Here is a 19,546-nt window from a genome sequence, read left to right as displayed (position 1 = left end):
ATTGACCTCTGCTAAAACTTCCAACTTTGTTATAGCAACTTTATCAACATATAATTTCAATTTGTTATGAATGATCTTGAGGATTGTGTACACTTTGTTGTAAGTTAAGTTGTGTATTTTCCGACATCATAGAAAATAGTTTGACATTGAGATTTTCTTGTTTAAATTTTAGTTTATATCTAGACAGGTTTTTTTTTATTTTTGAATAGTAGAACGAAGCCCTTATGGTCTCAATCAGATAAAGAGTAAGGATTTTTAAAGTCTAGCGCATGAGATGTAAAGTCTAACGCTGAATATTAAAAGTCCAGCGCTAAAGATTTAAAATATAGAGATGAATAGATTAAGCCTAGCGCTGTAGGTATAAATACCAGCGCTGAAGATATTATGTACAGTGCTGAAGATGTTAAGTCCTGCGCTGCAAATGTAAAGTCTAGTACTGTAGATATATTAAAAAATCTAGTGCTGGAGATGTATGGCTCAGTTCTGGAAATGTAAATTCAGGCGCTGTAGATATAAAGTTCAGCGCTGTAAATACAAACTCCAGCGTTGTAGATCTAAAGAACACCGGAGAGAGTAATTGTGGACGACTTCACATCTACATCGCTTCAATATATACATACAGCGCTCGACGTTACATCTACATCGCTTCTCTTTATATCTACAGCGGTCGACGTTACATCTACATCGCTTCACTTTATATCTACAGCGCTCGACTTTACATCTACATCGCTTCTCTTTATATCTACAGCGCTAGACTTTACATCTACATCGCTTCACTTTATATCTACAACGCTCGACTTACCTCTACATCGTTTCACTTTATATCTACAACGCTGGACTTAACATCTCAAGCGCTATATTTTTTAAATATCTACAGCGCTATATTTTTTATATATCTACAGCGGTAGACTTAACATTTGCAGCGCTGTAGTGTACATCTACAGCGCTTAACTTTACACTATATAGTTTCGAATATTTATTAATCTTTTGATATATTTCGATATATGATAGGTAAAACCCTTGCACGACATATATATGTCGCTTTGGCATTAAAAGGGTTAAAACAAAAAAATGCCTAATGTTATACTAAAAGTTGACTAATGAGGAAGGACTTACCAGACAAAAAAGTTTGATGATTAGCAATGACTGATTTCACAATTACAGCAATATTATCAGTTAATTTTACATGCACATCTTCCGTCAAAAAACGGAAATGTGTAGTTAATCTTAATATTAGCATACAATAAAATAAATCAATTATGCATCATCAAAATGATATCATGTTCTCCTACTTTAACAAAGTATGTCGGAAAACAACTTGCTCAGTAACTGACAAAATCAACTAACAAAAACTCAATATGTACAGATTACGAACGGACGGATAGGTAGGAGGAAACCAGTATATCACTCCTTTCGGAGTGGGGATATAAAAAGAACTAAGTAACAAATGTCCTTCAAAATAGTCGGCATATGACTTATTCTCGCATATAAAATGATTATCTTAATTAACGCTTCAGTTACCGGCCTAAACAGATTTATTCACGTGACATTAATATCTACCTTTTAAGGGAATATTAATTTGTATCTGTATGTAAAGATTGGCAAAGCCAGAAAAGCTGCCTGTGTATATACGTGACCAATCCTAAAAAAATCTTTGTTAGGAGATTTCTGTTTAAAAATGTAAACCTGAATTTTCAACTCGCATGAAAAACATAAACAGGCCTGCACAAAAGAAACTACCGTTTTGCGTTCTTATTTTTCATGTAAGGCCAAAAGAGAGGATGAATTAACTAACGTATAGTATGCCAAAATAGATGCAAATAGACCACTGACGGAAACGTTAAGTGACTGCAATAAACAAAAAACACAATATTCAAAATGTAATGAACCTATAAGTTAAAACCAATATATGTTTAATGACCAGTAGCAGTAGACTAGTTTTATACGGTAGCAGTAAGATAAAATATCAATAATATATCTTCTTTCTTTCATTTCTCAAAATTTTCTGTGTTCAGATGAAGAGCACGTCATGGCGTGTTAGCGTATATGGAGCTACATTATATGCCTTATGTTTTGATTGTAAATATAAAAAGATGTGCTATGATAGCCAATGAAACAGCTATCCACTAGAGTCGAAAAGACGGAAATACAAGAAAACTGTAGTTCACTGTACGACCTTTATCAATCACGACGCAAAACATATACCGTATGGTCAGATTTATAAGAATGTTCAGAAAAGTTTTAATTTAAAGTTAGTTGGAAATTCAAGAGGGGCACACACACAATTATAAATACAACCGGGTATTATAATGTGAAATAGTGCAGACCTATCAAGTAACTGAACAGGCACTATTTCAAAAACATTTTTGATATTGTAGAGCAGAACTTCGGAAATGAAAGACATTAACATTAAAATATTGATTACCAGGTACTATCTAGCTCTTCTACAGTAGAAACATATAACTTAATACAACTATTACATGTTGATGTAGACTCTTGAAAAACACACCTATGCCTCACCTTGTGTAAAATTTACCAATTTACGTTCGCCTAAGAGGGCTAGTTTAGTACCGCGACGTCAACGATTAATTAAAAAAAAAATAGAAACATGCAGTCTTATAAAGAGGAATCTTGGATAGACTTACAATGTGTCATGGTAACTTTTATCTTTTTAACTTACATAAGTTTCACATCAGAGTTCAGTTCTCAGATACTGGATGACTTATACTTCTTTAATTTGGTATGCGGATGTATGATGGGTGTGTTGGGCAGTTTCTGGTAAAAGGCATTTACCCTGACATACACTTTACGCTTCAATAACGTAGATTCAATTTCCGTCTTGCGTCCAAGTTCAGTTCTAAGATACTTAATGTTCAACAAACATACCGTAATTGTTGAAAGGATATATTAAGTGATGCACACAAGCCTCCCACACTGGCGGATCCTGATGTTTTATAACTTAAAAACCAACAAAATTGATTGATTGGTGTTTAAAGCCACTTTCAACACTATTGTGCAATTTCGTGGCGGTCAGTTTTTATTGGTGGAGGAAGCCGGAGTGCCCGGAGAGAACCACCGACCTTTGGTAATAAACTGACGATCCTAGTCAATTAAGTGTGCACCTGCCCCGTGCGGAATTCGAACTCATAAAATCGGTGTTGACAGGCTAATGATACAGTAGTTCGACTACTTAGACCACTCTGCCACCAAAGCCTCGAAAAATCAACAAAAAGTAGGCTATAACTTCCAACCATCTATTTAAACAAAATCTGGATCCGTACATGTGGTACCATGAACTAGAGGCTCTAAAGAGCCTGTGTCGCTCACCTTGGTCTATGTGCATATTAAACAAAGGACACAGATGGATTCATGACAAAATTGTGTTTTGGTGATGGTGATGTGTTTGTAGATCTTACTTTACTGAACATTCTTGCTGCTTACAATTATCTCTATCTATAATGAACTTGGCCCAGTAGTTAAAGTGGAAAATATTTTGTAAAAATTTACAAAAATTTACAAAATTTATGAAAATTGTAGAAAATTGACTATAAAGGGCAATAACTCCTTAAGGTGTCAATTGACAATTTTGGTCATTTGACTTATTTGTAGATCTTACTTTGCTGTACATTATTGCTGTTTACAGTTTATCTCTATCTATAATAATATTCAAGATAATAACCAAAAACGGCAAAATTTCCTTAAAATTACCAATTCAGGGGCAGCAACCCAACAACATGTTGCTTGATTGGTCTGAAAACTTCAGGGCAGATAGATCTTGACCTAATGAACAATTTTATCCTCGACAGAGTTGCTCTAAATGCCTTGGTTTCAGAGATATGAGCCAAAAACTGCATTTTACCCTATGTACTATTTTTTAGCCATGTCGGCCATCTTGGTTCGCGGGCGGGGTCATCGGACACATTTTTTAAACTAAATACCCTAATGATGATTGTGGACAAGTTTGGTTAAATTTGTCTTAGCAGTTTCAGAGAAGAAGATCTTTTTTTAAAAGATTACAAAAATTTACGAAAAATGGTTAAAAATTGACTATAAAGGGCAATAACTCCTTAAGGGGTCAACTGACCATTTTGGTCAAGTTGACTTATTTGTAGATCTTACTTTGCTGAACATTATTGCTGTTTACAGTTTATCTCTATCTATAATAATATTCAAGATAATAACCAAAAACGGCAAAATTTCCTTAAAATTACCAATTCAGGGGCAGTAACCCAATAACGGGTTGTCCGATTCATCTGAAAATTTCAGGGCAGATAGATCTTGACCTGATAAACAATTTTACCCCCTGTCAGATTTGCTATAAATGCTTTGGTTTCAGAGATATAAGCCAAAATATACATTTTACCCCTATGTTCTATTTTTAGCCATGGCGGCCATCTTGGTTGGTTGGCCGGGTTACCGGACACATTTTTTAAACTAGATACCCAAATGATGATTGTGGCCAAGTTTGGTTTAATTTGGCCAAGTAGTTTCAGAGGAAAGATTTTTGTAAAAGTTAACGACGACGGACGACGACGGACGACGACGGACGACGGACGCCAAGTGATGAGAAAAGCTCACCTGGCCCTTTGAGCCAGGTGAGCTAAAAACTTGATCTATGAGTTGTAGTAATAAGCATTGTGTAATAGTTTCGTAGTATTTGGTTGCGGCAAAATAAAGTTAGAGAATGGAAACCAATTTCGGGACGTACGTTTGGACGTACAGAAGTACAGACGTACATACGGACGGACGAACGTACAGACTGACAAGGGTAACACTTTAAATGCCTTTTATGACAGTTGTTTTCGATTCGTTTAATGTGTTTGGGCTTTTGATTTTGCCATTTGATAAAGGACTTTCCGATTTGAATTTTCTTTGGAGTTCGGTATTTTAGTTATTTTACTTTTTATTCATTTGACGATCAAAGTCTCATAAATATATTGAATGAAATATCAGAAAAAAAAATTAATCAACGGTGTGTTATATTCCAACAATAATGTAAAATTCCCAGTAAATCAATCCAAGCAAACTTAAGTTATGGTACAACAACTGAAAAACTTACTTAAATCTGACAATTTAGGTCCATTAACTCTTGAAGTAATAACCAGAAAAGAAAAAAAAATAATCGAAAGGGAGCTTCCTTTCATTAATCCCACAGTAATGTAAAGTTTTGAAGAAATCCATCCAGACATAGTACGCGATGTATACAAAATTGCCGTAATTCAAACGGATAAAGTATCGTTATTCTGGAACGACAAATTCAGAAAATTTCAGAATTGGAAAAAACTTTTTCATGCCAATCATAATGTTGTATTAAATTAGATGAGAATTGGTTCGCAAATTTAAGTTATCGTAAGAAGTGTGGATGGATGATCAATTGTATCGAATACTAAGTCCCGTCTTGGACGAGCGTAAAAAAACAGCATTTGTAAAATGATCTTATAATCATCACTGTATTGGTAACCATAAGTTTTGTTTTATAAGTCGATCTCTTCCACACTGAAACTAAAGAAGAAAGTTCACAAAAGTTATATAAAAAATCTACGTATTTTCGCTTATTTTATATGTTCTTGCTCTTATCCATACAAACCGTCAAACACTGTGATTAATGCATACTGATCATCGACTATATTGTCCACAGTGAAAAAAAGCGGGATTCATGCTCCTAGGGACTGTCGAGATTAGTGGTTGTGTTTTAACGAATGTCGGTTACATTCCAAGTGGTCTACTTCCATTTCGTTGGATATATTAAGTAACATTATTCCAAACACTGAACGATCAGATAATAAAAAAGGCGACGCTTTTAAGTTTCATTTCGGAGATATTTTCTATCGTAGAAAAATGTAAACTTGATACATTGTAAAAACAGTGAATCTGGCCTAAGCCGAACCATTTTAAAACCCAAAACCTGTCTTCATTGAACTCATGTGTAAGTGTAACAGTGGTTTGATTCCGCTAATGTACTTTATCTGAAGGATGAAAATTCCTAGTGTTTTATGTCCACCAACAAAAATGCACTAGGTTTTTTAATCCGGGTCTAGTGTAAATTATCCAAATCTCGCCGTAAGATTCTGAAGAGGGTTTTCCTGAAGGGGAAATATATAATATAAAATGGGGGTTGGTATTTTTGGGGGATATTTGAATTAACTAAAACTTGCATAGGTGATTTATGTAAAAATTGGACAAAAAAAAACCTGCCGTTGGTTAACCCAGGAATGTTTACACTAGTGTTTTTTTTTTTAAACCAGGATTGATTTCACTAGTAATTTTGCTCCAGGAATCATTACACTAGTCATTTTATGCAGGTAAATCCTGATAAGGCAAACAATTTAACATTCTAAGAAGGGTTTTCTTGAGGAGAAATAACAAAAAAACATGATGCTAAGATTTTTTAGGGGATGTGCTATGGATCAAAATTACTAATTATTTTCTGGATACAAAATATAATGATAATATGAATTTAACTAAAAATTAAAAAACAACATAAGAGAATTGTGTTAGCTAGTCAAGTGTAAACAAACTCAGATTGTTATATACATATGTATGATATTATGACCAACAATCGATTCATAACATGTATGATAAAACAATAAGACTTATATACAATTGATGCCATTTAACTCTTCAAATACTATTATTACATGTATTTACATAAATGACCTGTATTTTTTTGTAGACAAGTGTTTTAAAATATTCATATATACTAGACTGCCTGACTTTTTTAATACGTTTTGGCCTAGTGTTAGGTTCCAACATTTCATCCTATTCAAATCAAAATTTGTAGTTATAGCCAAAGGAAATAATAATTGACCTTCACATTCACGAGGATCCAAAAAAGTGCTTTGTGTTACAAAATGATAGTCGAGAGGAAAACGTCCCCAACTTCAATATCACTGTCGTTCCCTGTTTCGGTAGCTTTTGTATCAATATTATTGTTAACATCAATGCATTTCAACTTTCTCAATATATGCATCTTCCTTTTTAGGAATTCCAAAGCTCTCATTTCCATAAGACCTTTTCATACTTTTTTGTTTAAAAGGTTATACACATGTATACAAAACACAATTTGTTTGTATATATAACCGGTTTATAGAAAGTAAAATGTAATATAAATAAACAAATCAAAATATAGCACATCTCAATTACACTATTGACACACAATATTCCCCAGTGATTATAGGTATGTCGGAATAAATACACGCCGGAATAAAAGTACGCTTACATAAGGACATACAAATAACATTCTTTATGAACTCGACTTGTTTGAACCGAACACTTGAATTAGAATTTTAATGTGGAAAGGATACGGTTAAAACAGGTTTCATTGTTAAAAAAGACGGTTTTGTGCTACCCCAAACGTGATAGCAACTCATGATCAGCTTCATATGCATCTTAAAGTAACATACAATATACATGCGTCTTAATGAATGGCAAGCTTTTACTTACAAATCGTCGAATGTCTGGAAAAATGCACATCAATTCAGGAGAGGCGACCAAGACCATATCCCCAACAGACGTTCTCATATTGTCTCGATCTATAGAAGAACAAATGATACATTTAAAATGCACAACATTCAAACCAGAAAAAAAACCACTTTATTGAATGATTGTTTGTATTAATAACATTATGCAAAATTATGATTAAATAAATGGTACTTTGTAATACTAGATCACAAAATTGTTTGTTTTAATGTTTGTCCAATATGATAAAATTTACTTTGATTATTTTATTACACCTCAGTTTACTTTATGGGGAACAATGGTTGGTCGTACTGTATTTTCTTATTCTTTCGACGCCTCTGTTCTTTTCTTTTGGGGATTTTGTGCTATTAAATCCCTCCAAACTTATGACGATAGACATACTTGAGAGTGAAGACGAATTCCAAAGCCATTTCGAATACACATTAAATGATTTCATAACATTTCTCCTGGTTTACAAGAGGAATTCAAGAATACGAGTATTGTCAAATTATCTTAATATAATTTATTTCATTTTCCAATATTTGGTTTCGATATCAAGATACGAGAAATATTTAAATATATATATTGTGGTTATTTAAGTGATGTTATTTTGGGTTTTGTCATGCTCTTTGTGCGTTTAAAATCCGTAAAATGTCTTTTAGGGGTTTATTTTCTACCCGTTTCCATCCTGAGAATGACTGAAATATTTGCCATTGGACATCAATTGTACAACAATCAATTATTTTGGATTCATTGCTCTGAAATATTTTATACTTTTGATTTCGAATGTTTGATTTCCAGCACCAGAAAAAAATGAGTTATCGATAAGTGTATATCATGCATCAAATAAGCTTTTTAGTCTTGAAGTTTGGTCTTAATACTGATATAATTGGCAAACAAAGTACACATATGCAATATAATGTGTAAAAGTATGTGAATTAGTCCCCTGGTTTTGTGTTAGATAAGTTGAAATCATAATCATACGTTTTTGATAACGAAATGTCAACCACGTTTTTTCGAGAATATCCAGTATTCTAATATATACTATATTACTTAAACACGACAGCTGTATAATTTGTTGTACTAGATATTAATATGATACATTTTTTGCAATCCATTTTCATTACATCACATTATTATTCATGTACCATATTGCATACAACTTGAAATGATTTAAAGTTGATAAATCGATTTTATGAATCATTTTACCATTTCAAATTGTCTGATCAATAATAATTTAAGGTTCCAAAAATACATAATTAGATTATTCATATGATTAATTGATCCTTTCTCCGTATAAACAATACGACATAAGATGATTAAATGTTGAACGGGGAATAAGGCTAATTTGTTTCACAGAAGATTTAAACTAGAGGTTCTAATGAGTCTGTAACAACCACAAAAAAAAAAGAAAAAAAAAAGGAACGAACGAACGGAGAAATGCTGTTTAATCTCTTGATCTGCTTGAAAATATTTAATACAATATGTAGATATAAGAAGATGTGGTATGAGTGCCAATGAGACAACTCTCCATCCAAGTCAAAATTTATAAAAGTAAACCATTATAGGTCACAGTACGGTCTTCAACACGGAGCCTTGGCTCACACCGAACAGTAATCTATTAAGGGCCCCCAAAATTTCTAGTGTAAAACCATTCAAACGGGAAAACCAACGGTCTAATCTATATAAAAAACGAGTAACGAGAAACACTTATGAACCACATCAACAAACGACAACTACTGAACATCAGATTCCTGACTTAGGACAGGTGCAAACAAATGCAGCGGGTTTAAACGTTTTAATGGTACCAAACCTTCACCCTTTTTCTGAAACAATAGTGTAACATCACAACATAGAAAGACACACTATAAAATATCAACTGAAATAGCTGAACTCAATCAAAGGACATATTAACACCATTGAACATACACTGAACAAATAAATTTGACCTATGATACAATGTAAATACAAAATAAATAAACTAAGGTGTTAACATATCATAATTTGTTGTACTGGAAAGCGTATGACAGAGTTTGTATAAAATACATGATAACACATCATTTATATATTTATTTCTAATAAGAGGCAGCCGTTTTAACTCACTTAAGACATTCTTTACACAAAATTGATTCAATGCAACACAAAAATGTGTTTGTTTTGAATAGAAATTGTGTCAGCCCAAATCATGTCGTGCTGATCATTTATGCTGGACAATGTTATTGTCTATACATTATAATTTAAGGTTTTTACCAAAATTGAAAATATGGGTTAAAACTGTGCTTGAGGGAGCAACACTCCTATATTATAGATTCTCTCTATCTTTTATAGTTTTCAAGAGTAATAATCGAAAAGAAAAAAACATTCAAAAGAATCATCGTTTCAGGGTATTAACTCTTATAAAGAGTCATCCGACAATTTGAAGTCAAAATATACAGTATGCATATCTTGACATTCTTAACATATCTGCCTCTGTCAGATTTTCTCTATCTATAACGGTTTTCAAGAATATAGACAATACTTGCATGTTACCCCTATGTTCCATTTTAGCTTTGACGGCCATGACATCATGCGAGATCATTTGACAACTGGTATGAACTAGACACCTCAAGACCAAGTGTGGCCAAGTTCCAGTTAGTGCAGTTATTTCAAAGGAGAATATTTTCTGTTAAAATCAACAGACGAGGACGACGGACGCAAAGTGATGAGAAGAGCTCCTATTGGCCTTTTGTGCCTGGTGAGCCTAATTTTTAAAAAATATCCAATAAACAAAAGACTTAAAGGGGCATTAGCTACAAGATATAAAAAAATATAAAATATGATTTATTTTGTTCAATCATTTATGAAAGTGATATAGTGTAATAATAATTCGCTTTTAGCAGCCAGTGTGGTTCAATTTTGTCAAAACAAGCTAAGAAACATCGCTGATGAATTATTCACTTGCAAGTGAATAATTCGACCTCATTGAATCCGTATTCATGTGACCTTCAATTTAACCCCTTAGCTGGAAATGGGTTACGCATGTATTCAGAGATTAAAAGGAAAAGAATATCAACATTGAAAGAGAAACAAAGATGAACCCTTTGCTTGACTGATTCGATCCACAACAAAAATCATTCTTATACAGGTAAAAAGATATTAAACATACTGTTTAACCTACAATGAATAATCAAACAGACCTAGAAAAATCCAATTGCACGTGGTCGCTATTTGTTTATATATATATTTATGTTTATATCTGGTTATATGACCGTCGGTAGTCTTCGGAGGTCATCTCGATGGTTAATTAGATGACGTCTAGACAAAAATACACACTAAATGTTGATACATATTATCGAGTCTATGCATTGTTAATTGTTTATGTTAGACATTTTGTAATTTGGATATACCTTATAGTATGTTATAAATCAAATCAGAGAAATTCAGTCAAATTGGTGAACATGAATTTGACAGCTAAGGCCCCTTAAAACTATACAAATTTCAATAAATCAATCTTTTATTTCTTATACATACCAAACCAAATTAAAGATATCGCTGAAAATATTTAAATGTCAAAGCAGTTCGAAGGTATGCAACCAATGAAAGATGACTTTTTGTATTTATCTAATTACCTAACATTGCCTAAATTAGAATATTTAAAAGAGGAGGTATGATATGAGTTATGATTTGGCCCCTGAAATGACAAAAAAAAAGTAAAATCATTTAATAGAATAGAGAATGGAAACAGGGAAATGTGTAAAAGAGACAACAACCCGACCAAAGAACAGAAAACAGCCGAAGGCCACAAATGGATATTCAACGCAGCGAGAAAATTCAGCACCCGAAGGCTGGCTTCAGCTGGCCCCTAAACAATAATGTATACTAGTTCAACTAAATGGACGCCACACTAAACTCCGAAACATACAAAAGAACCAAAATTAAACCACACAAGACTAACAAAGGCTAGAGGTTCCTGACTTGAGACAGGCGCATAAATGCGGTGGGGTTAAACAAGTTTTGTGAGATCTCAACCCACTCCCTATACATCTAGCCAATGTAGAATAAATATACACAAAGCAAAACACATAGCAAAACTCAGTATTTAAGAATTCCGAGTCCGGTGGTAGAATAGGTAACACAAGAAAACAAGCAAAATGACAATGATAAACATAAACCAACAAAGGACTGCTAGCAGTTACTGACATTCCAGCTACAAACTTCAATTAAACTGATTGAATGATTGTGTCTTCATCATATGAAAATTAAGCACAATCCCTTCCGTTAGGCTTTAGTATCATACTATCATGAATTAAACGAGAAGAACATAACCAACTGTATGATGCCAACATCTGGTTTTAAAATAAATGTGTTTATTTCCGATGCAAAGACCATATGAGTGAATCAATATTAATTAAAACAAAAAAATGCCATCTTTAATGACTTATATCGTAACTATATCCCTTGTGAATAAGTCTGTTTTTAAAGATTTGGTTATCTTTTGATGTGCATGACGACATTTTTGTGTTTTGTATAGAATTTTCCCATAAACGATGGGATGTGAAATACCTGGACGTATAGGATGTCTGCACGTTGATTTATATTTACGAATGATGTCCTTGTAGCAATGATAAAATTTAGTAAATGTTTTGACAAGTTTGTGCTATCGAAAACCCTGGTGTAATAATTTTTCAGTAATACAGAGATTTCTTTCGTTAAAATCAAATACGTTGTTACATACACGAGCGAATGGAAGAAGTTGAGATATATAAACACCATACGATGGTGCCAAGCAATTCAGCATTTAAAAACGAATAATTGATAATAGGAAATGAAAAATCTTATCTTTTATCGTAAACTTTACCTTTAAGCTTCCCGTTAAAGATATAGATATCAATATCCAGGAAAGTGCAGTGTTCATTGTAAGACTTTCAATAGATATAAGAAGATGTTTTATGAGTGCCAATGAGACAACTCTCCATCCAAGTCACAATTTATAAAAGTTAACCATTATAGGTCAAAGTACGGTCTTCAACACGGGGCCTTGGCTCACACCGCAAAGCAAGCTTTAAAGGGCCCCAAAAATTACTAGAGTAAAACCATTCAAACGGGAAAACCAACGGTCTAATCTATAAAAAAAACGAGAAACGAGAAACACTTATGAACCACATCAACAAACGACAACTACTGAAAATCAGAGCCTTTCAAAAGTATATTGATTATATTCATAACTGAACAAGCTGATATAATCTGGACATTTTTGTACAGACAAATCACTTGTGAGGTCACTATTACGTTATAAACATGTTGAAATTGACCTATTTGACCTTTACATGTAGTGTTTGATCAAAATAGATATGAGCAACAGCATTATCTAAAAAAAATATTTTACACACATTTGCATCTTTGTAAAAATCATCTTGTAGCAAAATATATTATTGTGTGTGGTTTTTGCTTACATCTATATTTAGGCAGCGTTTTTCACCATATGCAAGAAGTTTAAAGTCCAGAAACAAATACGTAAGACAAAATTTTATAATCCAAATAATGATAATTGATAGTATAATGTCTCATGAACATCAGAATTTTGTGTAATTTGGCAGATTTAAAATGATTTTTCATTTTTTAAAGCAGGTCAAATGTGGCCTTATCATACCCTGTCCTTTATATAATTTTGAAACCAAAATATATTGATAAACACTGTGACTTTTTATAGAGAAAACAATTCACAAAACTGATTTCTATATGAAACCAAGAAGAAATCAAGTATGAACACAAGTGTAAGGCACACGGAAACTTAAACAATGGACAAAATAAAACTGTTTAGTAAGATGTAAAAGGCACTGACATAACAAAATATGAAACAATTAAAAAAAAGAAAACTAACAACTACTTCATTTAAGATAATAACATGAACTAAGAACTAAAAACAGTTACAAAAGACTGACAACCACTAAAATATCGGCTCCCAATTTGTGACAGTCACACATAAAGAATGAAGCTGGTTTAAACATTGGTGTGAACCCTCAATCATCCCCAAACAATGAACAGGTGTGTAATGGTGCAATATTAGAAAAAAAACACTGTAAAAATTATCAGATCGGCAAAAAGCACAAAAAACAACTAACACCAGGACAAAAGACACAAAGTGCATATTTACGAGTTCTCGTAAAATGAAGTTTTCAACAAGTTATTATTATTACGATTTGAATGTTTATTGTAGTTTTTGTTTATAAAAGTATTACCGAAGCATATGTTAGACTCGAATTTATGGGTAAAACCCAGCTGTGTCTTATTGTGGAACAAAGCATCACTTAACTTCTGTCTACCATTCAGAGTCTTGAAGAAGAAAAATGTTTTGTTATTATACAAAAATAAAATTTCTTCCTTCAATCTTGAAATAGAATTTTTTTAAATCAAAAATGAATTTGACTTACCGGGAAATAATTACATTTGTAAACTTTAATACTTTATTATTCGAAATGTATAGCAATACTCTTTAATATTCGAAAGCATGTGACAGAGTAACGCTATTCGGAGATGAAAGTCAATTCACAGATTAAAACAGTTTTGCAGGTTTCAGCCAATCAGAACCCATGGTAACACATGCATTAAGCACAAAACGTGTTATAACGAAATAACGAAGAATGTTTATTGAAAAACTTAATTTTCACTTTTGTGGACATACTGATTTAAAAAAAAAGTATAAATATTTAATTTGATCAAATGAACAAGGGGATGTTCTGTAATAAATTGTGTCACCCTTTGATTGGTGACAACATAGTAATAGCAACCTTATTTGTAAAGGAAATAGAGGTTTGACCCAATAAAAATGATTACTCTTGGCTAACAGTTGGAAAACCAAATTAGTTACGAAGCTGAAGTGCACTGAAAACCAAGTGTTTCCAAAAATGTGTTCCAAATATGGTTTATGCGATCTATATATGGATGCAGAAAAACCTCATTATTGTTAAATGTCTTTAACCTTTTGGAGCTGTAGATTTACAGAATAAGTTTTATTTAATTAACCCTAAAATGAAAAAAATTGTACGACTTGGGCAAGCGACTACCGCAATACGTTTTCATGACGTTAACAATCATAAAATTAAGATCCTGAATATTAAGAACTCGTTGAGACGACTTCCTATGCTTAACTGACTTATATCAAGCCACAGCCATATATTCAATAATGACTGTGAAGGATTGTTAGCAATAATGAGGGAAATCTTTATTCCTGTTAGTATAGCTAAGCACAATCTTTCAAATGTGGTGTTTTTGCGTTCATCCTTTGTTAAAGATAAATTGCAATAAGCAATATCATATTATTTGTTCACAGAATCTAGTTGACCTAACGTATATATACAAGCAATAGAATTGTGAAATGCACATAAGTAGGAAAATAAAACATTTAATTATCAGGATATCTACAAAAGGGAGAATTGCGAAGAGGTGATTGATAGTGTCGTAGGCTGTTTTTGAGTCCCTTTTGGTTAAAAAGGCTGATATTTGAGGATTGAAAAATGCATTAATAAATGGAGAATGTGTCCATGGGACACAGATGATGCTCCCGCTTGCATATAATGTTATAAAGGGCATAACTCGGGAACGATAAAAGTGACGCCACCCAAATTCAAACTTGATCTGTATTTTGTTGAAATAAGTTTTATAACATTTGGTTGAGGCAAACAATGTTGGGACGTACGGACGTATGGACGAAAAAGGGTAACACCTAATGCTCCCTCCGGTGACGGTGGGGGCATTAAGACGAATGATCTTCGATGATCAGTCTACCCCAAGTGGATCGTGAGGACAAGCTGTATTCAGACTTCTTTATGATAAAGGTAGAAAACTACGCAAGTGGTTTTTGTTTGTTGGGCAGAACATTTGCTGAATGCATTGATGGTTGCACATCGACACACTCTCTAGAAATAATATGACCCCACAACATATTTTGTTTCTTCATAATGGCACTTAATAGAATACAGTTGGAGATTGGCATGATGGCAAACATACCAAAGACATGTGCAAGATGGTTAAAGTGGTCTTCAAAAATGACACAGGAAATCGAAATGTCGTCAACATGTTCCGGCATAGATTTTCAATTCATACACGTTCGAACATAAGATATCATAGCCGGAAATTTAATAAGGTTATTTATTAATCAAAAGACGTTTTTTTTTAAACTGTAGAGTTTGAGTTATAAAAGTACTATATAACATTTTGACGTTTCTCTAATGTGGCATTAAGTAAAATTAATAAAATATTAATTACATTAAAGATACATATAAGTCAAATAAACATTATTAAGAGAACAAATTACATCATGTCATTTCCTTGATTATAATTACAAGATTACAATAAAAGCACATAAAATAAGGTGAAGTAAAATTATATCCCGAACCTAACATGAAAGTTGCACAAAGTCTATGCTATAAAGAAAAACAACACATTTGAATGTCAATGCAAAATGTTTAGATAGTTAGGTCAATATGTTGGGTAAACTTGAAATTGTATAAAGTCTCCATCAAATTCAAACTTGTTTTGTTGACTTGTTTTTTCCATTTAAATTTTGTGTCTATCGACTATAGTTTACTAAAAATATGAAAGGGCAAAACTCACCATTTAGGTATAATAACTCCTTCCTATTAGAAGCTGGTTTTTGGTCATATTGACTTATTTGTAGATCTTATTGTGTAAAACAATTTTATTATTTAAAGTTTCTTTCTATCTAGTCTCTGCAAACCTCACAAAAATGGGAAACAACACGTCAATCAGGAGCAATAAATCCTAAGATGGATCAATTGACGATTTCATCAATCTTGCTTATTTGTATTTTGCTGAACATTTTTGTATTGTACAGTTTATTTGTATCTGTATCTGTGATAGTTTCTTTAAATGACACAAAATAGGGGGAAATCGTCTTTCAATGTAAATACCTCCCAAAAGGAGTTAGTTGACAATTTCAGCCATATTCACTCAATTTTAGACCATATTGTGCTAAAAATGTTCACTACTTACATTTGCTCTCTATTTATTAAAGTTTCTGCAAAAACGAAAACATCGTGTTTCAAAAGCATGAAAACTCCTATAAAGTGTCATTTTACGATTTCGGTCATTTGATTTATTTGTTTATCTTATTTATCTGGTTATTTGCATTATTTAAAGTGTTAATCTATCTATTATAGTTTTCAAGGTAATAACCACAAACTGCAAAATTTACCAAAAGTGGACATTTCAGAGGTAATTGCTTACAAATGAGTTGTCTAGTTTTTATTTTTTTAATTTTATAGATGATAGTCATTGACCTGCTGATCATTTTACCCTGTACGTTTTTCCCTTACTGCTTAACTTTTTTTTATATAAGCAAAAACTACAGTTTTACCCCTATGTTCTCTTCTTAGCAACAGCGGCGATGTTTGTTGATTGGGCAAATTGCCGGATAGTTTTTAGTAGTTTCAAATTTACATCGGCGGATGGACGGTCATTGCAGTGGGTCAGGTGAACTAAAAAAAAAAGAAACTCAATAAGTTAGGAACATTTGTTTCTTTACAGAATCTTATTACATTGGGGATTCAGCTATTTGAAAACGCAGATAAAGAGGTATACTAAATACAAAGTATTGAATAAACCCTTTTCAGATAAAATATGTTACAACTAGAAATCAAGCAACTAAGTTGGATAAGAAACAGTCAATTTCCAATTTGGTATTCAGATAATTTAAATTTGTCTTCATTAGCAATAAAACGTCGTATAAAAAAGAGGCGGAATATACCAAGGGACAATTTTCATAAGTCGAAGATAAACCGGCAATACAAGAGAGGCGAATGATGCCAAAGAGACATTCAAGCTCATAAGTCGAAAATAGACTGACAACGCCATGACCAAAAAAGAAAAAGACCAACAGACAAACAACAGTACGCAAAACACAACATAGAACACTAAAGACTGAGCAACACAAACCCCACCAAAAATTGAGGGTGATCTCAGTTGCCCCGGAATGGTAAGCAGATCCTGCTCCACATGTGGCACCCGTCGTGTTGCTCATGTAAGTATAAATCCAGTGATAAGTCTAATTCGGTAGGTCAAATTCGGAGGAAAGCGGACGGGATTGTAGTAACGAAAATTGGAACATATCCGTCGCCATCTGTGAAACAGATATTCCATTAGGGTCAACCAACTCGGTATGGCGTCCGTAAAGTTTAGAAAAGGATGATTTCAACTTCACCACTTGGAAATCTTGGTTTAATAGCTTCCATGTGAGTAGCAATCCTCTATCAACGAAATCATGATGGGAAATACCAGACCTGGAATATCGTATCAGCTATTCTACAAAACTCTACACTAGAATACTTCGCAACACGAACCCAACGAAACGTCGCGATGATATCAGATGCTATGTAATGGATAGTAGATGCTGTTTCACTTGTAGCATAGAAATATTTGTATATAAGATGTATTATACATAGAAATCGAAGAAACATTTGGATTATGCGTTTGCTCATATCTAATTTTATGCAATTCGTTTTTCGGGGGTGAAATGACTAACATGACGCAACTATGTTTATTATGACACGTTTATGACGAAAGACGTTACAGTGGCTGAATCAATAATCCTTTGAGAGAAGGTAAAATCATCCTTTTCATTTATCGATAAAATTCATAGTGTAACAATGTTGGGAGAATGGAAAATTTTTAAATTGCAGGGTCTAAAATTGTTTTCGTCATATCTTTCGACAAAAGAGATATCAACAGTTATTTCATTGTAAACTTTTTTTATGTCACCTGGATAGAGATTTTACGCTATTATATGTTATTCTGGTTTTTCAAATGAAATATGAGCCCGTAACCTCTGTGAAGCCTGAATAGCAATTATATTATACTTGAGTGTTCTGATTTCAACATTAATTACCTTTTTGATCGTCGTTCACATGGGATATGGGCTCCTTGGGAAGTGATGACTGCTCACCATTAAGTTATTCAAACAGAGGCTCGAAATGGCTTTTATTTCTAGGGTGGAAATAGCTGCTCACCAGTAATCTATTCAATCAAAGTCTATTAATGGTAAAGTGCCTGTCGTCATTTCAACCACCACCATAACCACTAGTTTCTTCAATGCTGTCGAATAATATAAATAATAAAAACAAGTATGTCAAATTTTTCCTTTTGCATTCCAGGCCACAATCTTGCATTTTGCGCTTAACTGTCTTTTAGCATAATAAATTACATACGAGTGATATACAGGATGCTGTTAAATATGTCCTGTAACAAATTACCTGCTTTACTCTTTTCTTTTTTTTTTATCAAATGTTTGAAACATCATAATCTTCCTTCAAAAGTCAAAAGCTAACCAGAATACAAAGAGCAGTGAACAAGACACTGATCACCATTCTTTCGTATAATCATATGCATTTTTTTTTTAGAATGTGGTTTTGTGAATGTTTTATAGAACAGTTTGCAAGTCTCAAAATGCTAATTTTCTTCAGCAATTCTTCCATTTATTCCTGCAATGATAAGATAAAACATCCTCCAATAAAAATTATAGAACTGTACTTTCCCAATCTCATATCCAGAAATGATAACCAAACAAACATTGCTAAACAGTTCTAAATTACACGTTAAACATTTTTTTTGGTAGCTTTCTCGAAAACGTACTCTGCTTAACTGCGGCCAAGCTTAGCGAAAGGCCGTGCGACATAATCAGTCAAACAAACCTTATTACATCAACTCGTTAAGGATCGATCGTTGTCATTGGTCAATTCAAACCTTCGACCTCAAATAAACTTTCAAGCCCCGCCCAAGCACACTTGCGAAAAAAGAACACGCGTACAATAAACGATCGAAAGTTGAATGGACTGATCACGTACAGGATTGTGTACTTGATTATCTCATGGCAATTCTAGCTTATATACATGTACATGTAAAATTTATTTATATTATAATTTAGTGCAATAGTTCTAATAAAGTCCTTTGTTTCAAATTTTTGAAATTGATAACAAAGACTCTTTAATAACGGGTTTCCCGGCGAAATATTGAATCCAACTGTCTCCTCTCAAATAGTTTTGGACTAACCCCGTGCCCAGTTTTTTTATCTGTTAAGTTATATCGTTATGTCTTT

General features: G+C 32.9%; 1 long non-coding RNA gene across 4 annotated transcripts in view; it reads right to left on the bottom strand.

Annotated features, from left to right (window-relative positions):
* Positions 1-19,546, bottom strand: part of LOC127700286 (uncharacterized) — a 68,893-nt gene that overhangs the window by 34,135 nt on the left and 15,212 nt on the right. For 3 of the 4 annotated variants that reach the window (XR_007981522.1, XR_007981523.1, XR_007981521.1), the window contains 2 exons: positions 18,341-18,932; positions 7,444-7,532 (listed from right to left, as the gene is read on the bottom strand). This is a non-coding gene — a long non-coding RNA (uncharacterized LOC127700286). The remainder of the gene's footprint in view (positions 1-7,443; positions 7,533-18,340; positions 18,933-19,546) is intronic. The other variant, XR_007981524.1, reaches the window with a different exon arrangement.

The sequence above is a fragment of the Mytilus californianus genome, unplaced genomic scaffold (assembly GCF_021869535.1).
Source record: "Mytilus californianus isolate M0D057914Y unplaced genomic scaffold, xbMytCali1.0.p SCAF_5, whole genome shotgun sequence".
Lineage (NCBI taxonomy): Eukaryota > Metazoa > Mollusca > Bivalvia > Mytilida > Mytilidae > Mytilus > Mytilus californianus.
This window is presented reverse-complemented; position numbering and strand designations above follow the sequence as displayed.